Genomic DNA, 13,169 nt, shown 5'->3' with positions numbered 1-13,169 from the left:
TATCACCTTCAAATATATCAATGTTCTAAGGGTGGATCAGTTTTCCCAACTGCTGACGCCCTGCTGTGAGGAGCAATCCCAAGCAAAACACAAGCCTCTGACTGGGAGCCTTTGAGGCGGCAGGGAGCCATGAGGAGTTCAAAGGCAAGGCCGGCCAGTGGTTTGTACCTCCAAGAGCCATAGGGGTGAAAGGTTACTAAAGCAGGAGCCACTGACCAATAAAATAGTGCTTGGTCAAACCTTCTCAGCAAAGAGACTAGAGATTCATTTCTGCTGTGCCCAATCTTCTGAGCTATCCACGCCTCTGAATCCCTAATTCCCTAGGTCAGATCAGGGAGCTTCTTTCGTGATTAGCAGCTCACCAGTTCTCTCTCCCAGCTGCTTCCATAAAATAGCTGAAAGGTAGATTGGAAAACTTTAATCAAGATCTGTCACCAAAAATAAATAAGAAGGCAACACGGGCCAACTACTTGGACAAGAATCTGCCTGGGGTGAGATTTCCCGTGTTTGCTATGCTAAAATGTTAGTTTGTGGGATTAGAGAAGGCAAATGTAAAACAAGCCTCACTCCAACCAGGCACACTGGAAAGGCCTGCCCCTCTTTAATTAAGACACACACAAACACAGTATGCGAAGGGACCAAGAGGACAGACGTGAAGGCTTATTTCAGGGCGATGATCTCTCCTCTGTCCTGTTCCCCCACATAGTGACAATCCAACTAGAGAAAACTAGGGAGATCTTCTTTGGCCGGTTCTTCTTTTTTGGCTGTGGATACTAACTCAACAGACAGGTCATATGGGAGCCCTTCCACTGTGCCAACACATTCCCAGAAAAAGAGAAATTGAGAAGAGTGTGGGTCCAATGCTGTTTATCACTGTTCCACCTGACCAGGGCATGAGTCCTCTATAAGCTGCTTGCTGCTGGAAAGCTCCATCTTCTGATTAAGGATTATTAAGACAAGCTCTCCTGTTGATCCTGAATGGAAAACCCCAATGTACATTCTCCAATTTGGGACTCTGAACAGAGGGGAAGCTTGAAATAGCTACACTTGCTATGTCGGTAGTCCTCAATTTTTCCTCCTGCCCCTTCTCACCTGAAGGATAATATACACCCATGAGTAAGAGTAGCTGAAGTTCATCATAGCAGGGACTCCCGAGAGAAATCCATGTCCCTGTTCCCCACCTCCACCGCCCCCCCCATCACCCATGCCAGAAAGCAGTTAAGAACCGAGTGGGAGTGGGAAAGGTATGTGAAGTTTGAAAATCCCCACGGGGAATTCGGATCCTTCCCTTGCCTCACAGTGAAAAATTACTATGGTAGCTGATGAAACAGTTAAAATCTTTCTACTCTATATTTTCCAATCTGCAGGTTATACCAAAAAGATTTCCAAAGATTATGCTTGCTATTGCATCATATTCAAAGTTACCTACAACTTGCTAGGCAGAGATATGGAGAATACGGATCTGTGGTTATTCGAGGCTCCAGGGAAGCCACTCGGGTCCACTGCTCCCTACACACTGCCCCACAATCCATGAGTGTGTTATTCAGACGTGTCGCCAGCTTCTAGGTCTTCCCATTCTGGTCAAATGCCAAAATACCTCACTCACTGCTAAACTCAACCCTCAGTCTCCAGCTTAGAACAAAAAGAAACACTCAAAGATCTTTGATACATATATAAGATCATCAAGACCTGCTCAAATTAACCTGAAATTTAACAATACTTCAATATACGTATGTACTTCAAATATCTGAAATATTTAAATGAAAAGTATTAGAATATGAAAGATCACATACGAACTGCTGTCCTATTAAAGTCCTCATCAAAATGGGAAGTACACCTTGAAATATAACAAATTAGTCTTAAGTTACGGGGCGCCTGGGTGGCTCAGTCGTTAAGCGTCTGCCTTCGGCTCAGGTCATGATCCCAGAGTCCTGGGATCGAGTCCCGCATCGGGCTCCCTGCTCAACAGGAAGTCTGCTTCTTCCTCTCCCACTCCCCCTGCTGTGTTCCCTCTCTCACTGTCTCTCTTTGTCAAATAAATAAAATCTTAAAAAAAAAAAAAAATTAGTCTTAAGTTACAAGGACAGAGATAACCATATTGCCAGAAATGGTTCACATGGACTTACATCTGTACCAATCCTGATCTGATTTAGCATGAAATAAATATATGTGATTGTAGTCTTACAACAATCTTCCCAAGGAAAATAGCATGGGATTATAAGATTAATTGTGCTATTATAAAGCCAAAAACTATGCCAGGCCAAAAATCATTATGCAACCCTAACTCCTTTTCAACATCCGCAATGCTGAGGGAGACAGAATATACATATACAAAAATATATAACTTATATTAATATTTATAGACAGAAATCCTACGGATCACTTAAATCCTGAATACAGTAAATTCTTTACCAAACATAAAAATACTTGATAATTGACAGGTTATTGTTTTGTAAACAAACCTAGATATGTTTTAAGCATATAACAAATTTACAAAAGCTGCACTGGGTTTCCCGTAATGAGCAATTATTTCTCAGAAATGCTTCCAAATAGTCCCACTCTGTGGGAAACCAGCCCCAAAGAGTCAGACAATTTTTATATAGGCTGCAAATTAATATTTAACACTTTTATTAGAGAGGCCATTTCCTGAAGTAATGTCCCATACTGGGGACTCATTAAAAGGGATTAACCCATGTTAACTCTAGAGACAGCTCTCCAACTAATGCCCAAAGAGGAAACTGACCATCCCATCATGAAAAGGCTGTGCAATGATTGTTCATAATCACGTATTTACGGAGAACTTCCAATATACTCAAGTTATTTTTATGTAACTTAGTCTCATAACTTACATATTTTTTCAGTAAGTTTGTTAAAATTACACCATAAACAATAATACCCAGTTTGTTAAACTTCTTAACTGATTACCAGATATCAATTTAGTCCACCCAAAAAATGTATAAAAAAGCAGTTCTATCGCTTTGGAGTTTGGGACATTTTGTTTTATTGCTCGTTTGGTTTTTATACCTAATTACTCTCCCCACAGGAGCTACATGAGCAATAAAACAAACCAGTATATTTTTACTGTTCACTCAATGAAAATCATTAATCCTAGATCAACAGCCATATAATTTGACTAACTTACTACAAAAATTCCTTGCTTTTGCCTCAACCTCAAGTTAAATGGCTATTTTAAATTGAACACACTTGCAAAACTGCTCATGTCCAAAACTATCTGAAAAGGGAAAAATAATGTGTTTGGTGCCAAAAGGGTACGCAGCACTTAAAAATACATATCCATTGGGTTTTGCTTATCTCTACTAATGTCTTCCTAAAGGCTTCAGTTAGGAGAAGAGCAGGCAGATAGAAAGCACATCCTGAGGGCATATTCCATCCACTCTGGAACTCAAGGTTGGAAAACTGAAAGGAGAAGGAGGGCAGGGGAGCACCTTTTGAAACGCCTGGAAAAACATTCTGGTCTGGAGATGCCAGAGATTCTGAAGCTCCCATCAAGCTGCTGGCCTTGATCCAGGTAATGGTTTTTCCTTCCCCTCAGCTGTCTGCTGCGGGAGTTTTCCAGCAAAGAAAGAAAGGAAAAGTGGTAGGGAAGAGGGAGGAGCAGCTTCCAGTCCACTTCTCTGTAAGTGAGAGGGTAAAAAGGGCCAGGCATTGCGGGCTGACATTTATAGAGGGCCTGGCGTTTCCATGAAGCACTCTGGGAGGATTACTGGGGGTTAGCAGTCTGGTCTAAAAGGGGCAGCAAAGCAGACTGAGGAGAGTCCCTTTAAATTTGGTAAGTGATGCTGTGGGCAAAGACACGGCAAGCCAGAGCAGGCAAAGACGTGTGAGCAGACGCCCAGCCAGTCAGGCGGCCTTTAGAAAACACGTACATGGTAAACTTGGCTCCCCTAGCCCTTCGGGGCTGCCCAACTCACTTGCCGAAGCTCGAAAGCACAAACTGCCCGTGGAATGGCACTTTCTAATCGAGGGATAAAATGGCTGCCTCCACCAACCAAGAGAGCGACTCATCCAGCCAAGGGCAGGGTTCTGGATCTGCACAGGTTAATGAGCTCGCTAGTCTTTGACCTCCAAATCACGGCCACACCACCCAATCCCTCCTGCCTGGCATTTTTCTTCAATTTTAATATCAGAAGTTTCACACGCCTGCCTGAGCTCCTGGACTCGGCAGAAAGACCCATATAGCTGTCAGCAAACTGATAAGAACTTTAAAATGACTCCGCGGGGCCTCTTTAGAAAGAAGAGCCAAAGACGCCCATAAAGAAACAGGGCAGGGGCCACGGAAACCAGCCGCTCACACTGGTTTAACGTGGCATTAAAATGAGCTACAGATTTATGGCAGTGTTTTAGCCCCTGGCCCACATCATCTGGGGGATGAAGCTCCCGTCCCCACTCCCCAGAGTGATTTTAAATCTGGGATAGAGCTGGCCAGAAAGTAATGGGGGGAGGGAGGCAGAGGTAGCAGGAGGAGGAGAGGAAAAAGGAAGAGGCAGAGAGTACTGGGAAATAGAACAGAACTCAGTCTCTTTTCAGTGAGATGGGAACAACAGCTATTTCTAAAAGCTATCTGGCCGGTCCTCTTAAACGCTCATAAAAATTCCCTTTATTTTTAGTTCTTACCCAGTGAACTCAAGTTCTTCAACCCTTTACCACCCCAGCGTCAATTCTGATCGTAACTTTTCTCTTTAAGTTCATTTCTTTTTTAATTTTTCAGTTCAAAAAATGAATAAAATCATCATTTGGCAGAGAACACATCTGAAGAAGGAAAAAAAACTCAGTACAAAATTTTTTTCTCACTGGAAAGAAGAAAAAGTAATAGTGCTTTATCCAAACGCGCCAATGAATTTTTTTTTAAAGGCTAGCTAGCGAAACACTTTTTTTTTTTTTATTTGACAGAGAGAGACACAGCGAGAGAGAGGGAACACAAGCAGGGGTAGCAGGAGAGGGAGAAGCAGGCTTCCCACCGAGCAGGGAGCCCGATGCGGGGCTCGATCCCAGGACCCTGGGATCATGACCTGAGCCGAAGGCAGACGCTTAATGACCGAGCCACCCAGGCGCCCCGAGAACCACGGATTTTAATCAGCCATTCGGATCCTAACAGAAAAACAGAGAGGTGAACTGCCTTCCATGCCAAGATGTAGAAAGTACACCAGACCCACAGGAATAAATTGTTTCAAGTTTCCAAGCCCAGAAGCAAATGCATAATACATCCATGTTGGTAACTCACTGTGGTTCCTTAAGACCAAACTCCATACCAGAAGGCTCCTTCCAATATTCAAACCCAAACCCAAGCAGAGCAATCCCAAATGACTGCCAGCATGGAGCAGGCAGACCAGAACCCAGATGCTTCCATGATTTCATGTAATCAACACAACTGCTCCACAGTGGTACTAGCCCCAGGTCTGAAGTACGGAAAGGGAAGCTTCAACAAGTTAAGTAACTGGCCCACAGACACAGGTTAGGATTTGTGGCACAGTTTAGGATTTAGAACTCAGGTCTCTCCAACTCAAAAACCCACGTGCTTGCCACTGCCAACATTTTTCAAACTTTTTGGACTAAGAAATGAACATATTTTATACTGAGCTCATAGCTCATCCACATATATAACTGAAATAGAGGTTTCTGAAAGTATTTATCTTTACTGGGTAATATGCTGATATTGTCCTTTCTATTATATTTCATTTTTAAAAAAATTAAATGCCAGTCATCACCCAGTGAATTGACTTCATGATCTAACTAACGAATCATGACCCTTGGTCTGGAAAATACTGCAGTACCCAATGTCCGGGCTCCCCCACCCCCACCCAAAATCATCAGACAGATAGTGAGGAGACCTGGGATCCAGTCAGGCTCAACCCTGGCCCTAACACTTCATTCTCAAGATCACCTGAACTTGGGACGCCTGGGTGGCTCACTCAGTGAAGCATCTGCCTCTGGCTCAGGACACGATCCCAGGGTCCTGTGATCAAGTCCCGCCCACTTCTCCCTCTGCCTGCCACTCCCCCTGCTCGTGCGCGCGCACACACACACTCGCTCTCTCTCAAATAAATAAATAGAATCTTAAAAAAAAAAAAAAAAGATCACCTGACCTCTAGGGCTTATGTGTCATTTATAAAATACGAAGAAAGGTTGAACAGTTTCGAAGGTCCCTTCTTTGATTTTGTTTCTCAATCTCCTTAATGAATACTGCTTTCCCCTTCCTCCTAGGCCGCTGCTATTCGAAGTCCTTGCTCAGGGACGCCTGGGTGGGGCTCAGTTGGTTAAGTGTTTGCCTTCAGCTCAGGTCATGGTCCCAGGGTCCTGGGATCGAGTCCCGCGTCGGGCTCCCTGCTCAGCGGGGAGCCTGCTTCTCCCTCTGCTTGCCACTCCCCCTGCTTGTGCTCTCTCTCTCTGAAAATAAATAAATTGAAACAAAACAAAGCCCTTGCTCGTTGTGCTCCATCTTACCTGCCGAGTCTTTCTCACAGAAGCCACCTCTGGGCGAAGGTCAGTACCCTCCCAGAGCATCCCATCTTCCTACCCGAGCCTAGCCGCTGTGAAGATTCCCTTCACCTCCGATTGACTCCTGACTCTCCATAGCACACCTGAGTGACAGCACTTCTGGCCTTGTAGTGGGTGTATTACTGAAAGGACTCTCCCCAGCAGCCTCGGGGCCCTTCTTAAAGACAGGATCTGAGCCCTTCACCCTGCTTCGTAAAAAAAAAAAAAAAAAAAAAAAAAGTCTCCCTCAATATGCCTGTATAATACTAGGAATAGAGCAGGTGCTTAATACATACTTATTTGATGGGTTTGCATTATGAAATTAAAGACTCTAATTCTCCTACATTTGGAGAATATTTAGGTGGGCTGCTCTAGGAAGAGCCACTGAACTCATTAAAGCTGGTACCATAATAAGATAAGTGAGCATTTCCAGACCAGGTTCCACACACGACTCACTTCTGTTTGCCTGGGGACAAGGTGTGCCAGGGCTGCCAAGGAAAGCAGCTTTATGGTCTCTCCATCTGGACTGTGAGGATTTAAATCTCAGAAGCTATACAAAGTAACTGCAAATCAGCGCAAACCTTAAAGACAGGAAAATTTATTTGCAGGCCCTGGTGCACTATAAATTTGAGACAGTTCTATTAAAATGCTTTTCTTGGCTTCCCATCAGATACTTGGCAAAAGTCTTTTTCCAATAAGGTTCTTAATACTAAAGTTGGGGGAGAAAAAAAAAAGTGGAACACATAAAAAAATGCTCTTCCTTAAGAGTTCCAATTAAATGAGTCTTTATTTTATCCTGCTTTAAACAATATACATTAACCAATCTCTTTTGCAATATGGATTTACACATTCAGAAAAACTCAAACACAGAGAATCCAGTGCTATTGAAAAGAAATTATGAAATTCAGAATATCCCATAAAGCAATCCCACTCAATCCCCATGGCTCTCCCATGGGCCAAAGAGCCCAGCTTTGTGTCAGAACCATGGTTGTCTGTTTCACAGAAGAACTGCAGGGATCCGGTCAATGTGTTTTGGGCAAGCAATGCAGTACGAAAGGGCAAGGACGAAAAAAAGCAGAGATCGGGAAACACAGCTTGGAGTGACTTGTCGGGGCCAGAGAGTTGGGGGAGAAAAGGAGGCAGGGAATATTTAGCATTTTTTAAAAAGCCGTGAGAATTCAGTTTAAGTATACTAAAAAAATTTTCAATTTCACAGGTAGGGGGATAAAAATGACAGACATTACAATATTGATTCTGGAAATTAGAAGTGAAATATTTTCCATATTCTTCATAATATATTTCCAGGGATGCATCCAACCAGCCCTAAATGTCTCAAGCGACCGCTTTTTTGGGAAGACTATCCAATAATCAGTCATCTTGAATTATTGGCAAGTTCATCTGATTTTTTTTGCCTCAATCCAGGCCACACAGCTCTGTGATTTGAATAAAGTTGTGGGCAGCTAAAGAGAGTGTGCTCCCTGTCTGTCCCTCACATGGTGTGCGGTCTTGGGAGGATTACTTTGCGTGCCTTCGTCCTCAGTATCCTCACGTGAAAACATTCAGATTACCCGTCTGCCTGCCTATCTCACTACTCTGTTTAAACAGTTTGCTCTGTAAACCGTGTGCTCGGTGTGAGGCAGGGAGGGGGAAATGGACACGGACTGTCGATGGACAGGACAGGCAAGCCACCAGCACGGGGAACCTTCAGAGAACGGGACTGCTGAGGCTTCCCGACATCTAAGGGTTTACCTTTCACTGAATCATGAACACTTTTAAAAATAAAAACTTTTTTTTCAATTTTACTAAGTTTCTAATTTTAATTCCAGTAGAGTTAACATGCAGTATTATATTAGTTTCAGGTGTCCGACACAGTTATTCAAGAATTCTGTACATTACTCAGGGCTCATCATGGTAAGTGTACTTAATCCCCTCCACCTATTTCCCCCATGCCCCCACCCACATCCCCTCTGCTGACCATCAGTTTGTTCTCTGTATTTAAGAGTCTGTAAAAACAAACATTTTGGACAGACTTTATAAAACTTTATAAAAGTGTATTATAAAAACTTTATAAAGTAAATTATTTTAAGAGCTACTATTTTAAAAATATACATATGTATGTGCTAAACAAAATTTAAACCTTCACTTAAAGATTCAAGGGCATCACCAAGAATAGCAATTTCTGTACTTCCTCAATTTTAAGACACCCCATCAATAACAGCTTTAAGAGAAAAAACAAACCATATTCAATGTTCAAACTGATGGCAAGTCTCATTTGGATGTCAGAAAGCCAAAATATGACAAACAAACAAATGTGTACTTCTCTGAATTGAGGAATTCTGCCATCTTACAATGATGCACCCAGGATACAGTGAAGCCTGCAAAGCTGTCGGCCGTATATCCAATGTACTAAGAGTTTTCTTTTTCTTTTTTTTTTTTTTTTTAAAGATTTTATTTATTTATTTGACAGAGAGACACAGCGAGAGAGGGAACATCAGCAGGGGGAGTGGGAGAGGGATAAGCAGACTCCCCGCCGAGCAGGGAGTCCGATGCGGGACTCGATCCCAGGACCCTGGGATCATGACCTGAGCCGAAGGCAGTCGCTTAACCGAGCCACCCAGGCGCCCCAAGAGTTTTATTTTTCAAACAGCTTTTCCATCTTCGCTACTCATGCCAAACTGGCAGATGACCCATCTCAGAGACCCTCCCTTATAGTCTTTCTGCCCTTCCAATTAGTGACTTCTAAGCTACTCTGTGAAAATTGGGTAAGTCACTGTGTTGAAATTACCTGTAAGTAAAATAAAATACAAGCCTCGATTTAGGGGCCAACCCACAGACAAAGTGCGTGACCTCTGGTACGCACACACACATTTGCTCTTGTGAGTTCTGTTCTGCTCTCTCCTTTATCACAGCGAGACCTAACTATAGTCCTGGTCGGTCCGGGTGCCACATGCCTGGGGTTTTATTTTCTTAAATACAAGTGTTTTGTCTTTTTCCTAATCAATTATATCTTCAAGTACTCCTCAGCAGCACAAATATTCGGTATGCTTAGCAGGAAAATATGAAAGTAAACTGAGATGGGTCAGTGTAACAGACTGAAAAGAAACTGCTATTTTAACTCACCCAAGCTTACAGGCCAGGGAGAAAAGAAGATGCTGACTATTTCTGCCACCTCAAAGGCTCCCAGTCAATTGAGTACAAAGAAGAGTTCAAAGGCAAGGCAGGCTCCTGACTTCCACCTCCTAGTGTGGCTGAGGTTAGAGGTCACTGCCGGTGGAGCCACTGACCAATAAAAGAATGTTTGGAAACTCCACTCAACAGATAAACTGCGGATCCATTTACGCCTTTCTCCCTATCCACACAAACATTTCCAACTATACAGTCCCGTGTCTACCCAGCCTTCCAAGATCCTAGATTGCTTTCTTTTCTATTGTCGTTCAAGAGAGACTAGGAATATGAATGTTCCTTCTGACCACAGAAGAATATTCAGTTGCATACATCTTCCTGTCTTCCAATGTAAGAAAGGTGGTTGATAGGGCTCTCCACCTTTAAGGCCTACCTCAAATGCTACCCCCCCAATAAATCTGTCCCTGACAACTTCAGCCCATAACTTTTCCCTTCCATTTCAGATCCCTAATGTGGGATCTGAATTTGGAAAATGTGCACCATTTTCTCAACTTTGTGCTTATACCCACACATCACCAAGATAACAATTAGGCCTTTGGAGTGGGGATCACAGATTTATTACTATCTCGCGCCATCTCGAGACCCTTGAAAAAACAACACTTAATTAGGGCTTCACTAAGTTAACTAGTTAATTTAGCTTGTGGGATGATAAAAGGCCAACTGATAAGTTGGCTTTATACTGTTACAACTCTCACCCTCTACTAATTGAAGGAACTGGTTTTTAATTTACCCACAAAGAAAACCTTTAAGCTCTCCCCACCCCCAGCTTGTCCAATACTCTCGTCAGCTTTCAGGAGTAGATAACTTATTGTCTTTAGACTCTAGCCTCGTACTTAACTTTAGGGCTGCTTCGACATCACATCTAAGGTCAGGAGGCAAATTTACCTACTTTTCCTTGTTAGGCAAAGTGTCTCTCCCTTGGTGCATCCTACTGCTCAAGTCACGATGAAGACTTTCACCGTGGTCCTCACCAGTCACACTGCAGCCTCCCTCATCCCGAGCTCTAAGCTGCAAAATGTCACTAAAATATTTCCATCACCAAGATTGCACCCCCACTCCGCTGGGGTCAATTCAGAAACATAGCTCTCTTCCAACTACAGACAGCAAAAATCCTGTGCTCAGCACTATTTCTTCCTCACCTGAAAGAAATAGTCTCTGGAGACTGACTACGAAGACAATGCCAGTAAGAAGCACCTTAGGATTTCTTGGAAACACTGACAGGGTCCAAAGGAAAAGGAGTCACTTAAAAGTGGATGGAGACCTCTGCTGGCTGCAATTGTCCCTGCAGCTTCTCAAGCTAGTTTTCAGCGGCTGAGCAAGAAATTCGACTGTTGCTCAGGCTCAGCTCATTCTGACCTATCAACCAGGGGCTCTAAGGTATCAACTACTGATACAACAGGATTTCCCTGGAAATTTATACCTGTCTGACAAAAAGATCCAAATTTGACCTCCATAAAGAGAATTCACTAAGGTGTAAAAACTTTCCAGAACCAAGTGTGTACTATTTTTTCAGGCACTCCTGCCAAGGTCAGGTTAAATCGATGGGTTAACCAGAGGGCAAAATGACAAGCAGATTCTGCAAAGGATCCTATAGAACAAAAAAACTCTCTCTAATCTTAGATGAGAACTTCGTTATCAATAGGACGGTGGTTCCCAATCAAAGCAATGTTGCCCCAAAACCGGACAGTTAACAGTATCTAGAGTCTTTTCTGGTTATCACACCTTGGGAGAAGGGTGTGCTATTAGCGTCTATCAGCTGAACCTGGTCAACCTTATACCTCTCTGGGAATTAGTTCAACCAGGTAATCTCACCTTTGGTAGAGTTCAGTCTAGAAATCTGAGATTGGGAGAAGAAAAGAGGTCATTTTGGGCATACAGAATATTCAGGGAAAGGGGAGCAGGACTCCATGGGGCACTGCAGTGGACTGCTTTAGAAGGTCTGAAAGCAATAGAGAAGAGGGACATGAGAAAGCCGAAGGAAGACTTGGAAAAGGAGGCGGGGAAGTGCCAAGACTGCCTTTCTGTCCAAGTTGACACAATGTGGGGCACTCACCACCCGAGGAAGTGACTGGCCCTTGGGCCTAGAGGCGTGCAGCAGAGAAGAGATGGCCACCGGGCCATTCATTTTGTCAAGGACGGTAATATTCTTGCTAAGAACAAGAGGTTCACAGACGTTTTAAACAGCTGAATGGAACATGAGAAAGGATCTAGCCATCCCCATCATTTCATAAAGGTGGAAATGAAAGCCTAGTGAGCTTTGGTGACTTATCACTGTTGTATTAACTCACAGGGACAGAGCCAGGGCTCATATCCAAGTCTTTTGACTCCAAGGATATCTCTTTGAACCCAAATAACCTCAAAGTACTCAATTTTTAATGACCTCTATTCATTCTATCTCAACAGTTCTACGATTCGGAGCCCGGACTCAGAAACGACCAGCTGCGCCTACCTCAGCCCTGTGGTTCCCCAGCCGGCTCTGGGCAACAATGGCGTTCCATAAGCTAGCGTGGGAGCTCGGCTCCAAAAACCCAATGATTCTTTTTCCTCCACAGGATGGTGCCAGGTTTTTACTTGGCCTTGTCAGACTGGAATCTTAAGATGGTATCTGATTTGGCAGATGACTCCTACTTAGTTACATTAATAAATCAAGATGCCATAAAAGAAACATCCAGAGCTCACACACCAGGACTCTTCTTCTGTGAAAAGGAACATTTTCTTCTATACGACTTGTAAGAACCATAGGCTGAGATGAAGAATCTAGAGATCTCCAGACGGATTTTCTGACTGAAACTCAGACGAGGTGAGTAGTGAAGTGATAACTGAGAAGCCCAAACACTTAAAATGAACATGAACAGCTCTGAAAAAAAAATGAAGAGGCTAAAATCCGACTGTGATTTGTTTTGTTTTTAAGATTTTGTTTATTTAAGAGAGAGAGAGCATGCGCACAGAGAAAGAGGAAGACAGCACAGAGAGGGAGAAGCAGATGCCCTGCTGAGCAGGGAGCCGGACACAGGGCTTGATCCCAGGACCCCAGGACCATGACCTGAGGCAAAGTCAGGCACTTAACCAACTGAGCCACCCAGGCACCCCTGTGATTTGTCTTCCAATCACAATGCCCGTATGTGTTACCAGTGAGGTCACTGAGGTCCAGAGAAGGCGAAGCCTTGGCCACGGGTACAGTCGGTGCCCAGCCGAGACGGCATGGGCGTAGGCAGTCTGAGGTCAGCACCTGCACGACCGGTACCGCGTGACGCGGCCGTCTCCGTGGTTTAAAGTAAGAAAGTGGTGGATCCACACATCCGCTAATTCTCCCTGCCTCCTAAAACCCTAAAATGACGATTACGACAAATTTTTAAAAATGAAGGCATCGTCACTCTAAGATCAAGAAGATGGGAGACGAGCTGAAGCAACAAAATGGGGAAGCTGAAAAGCAGAACGAGACGTGGTGGCTGACTCTCCGGGCCCAAGCAGCCGCTGAGGAAAATCAGCTG

The 13,169-nt window shown here is 43.8% G+C and overlaps 1 protein-coding gene across 4 annotated transcripts in view; it reads right to left on the bottom strand.

The window, feature by feature from the left end:
- The window catches only part of EXT2 (exostosin glycosyltransferase 2), a 133,226-nt gene that overhangs the window by 86,104 nt on the left and 33,953 nt on the right, over positions 1 to 13,169 (bottom strand). The window lies entirely within an intron of this gene.

The sequence above is a fragment of the Mirounga leonina genome, unplaced genomic scaffold, assembly GCF_011800145.1.
Source record: "Mirounga leonina isolate KUSES-001 unplaced genomic scaffold, KU_Mleo_1.0 Mir_166, whole genome shotgun sequence".
Taxonomy (NCBI): Eukaryota; Metazoa; Chordata; class Mammalia; order Carnivora; family Phocidae; genus Mirounga; species Mirounga leonina.
The sequence above is the reverse complement of the archived record's forward strand: the minus strand, read 5'-3'. Positions and strand labels throughout refer to the sequence as shown.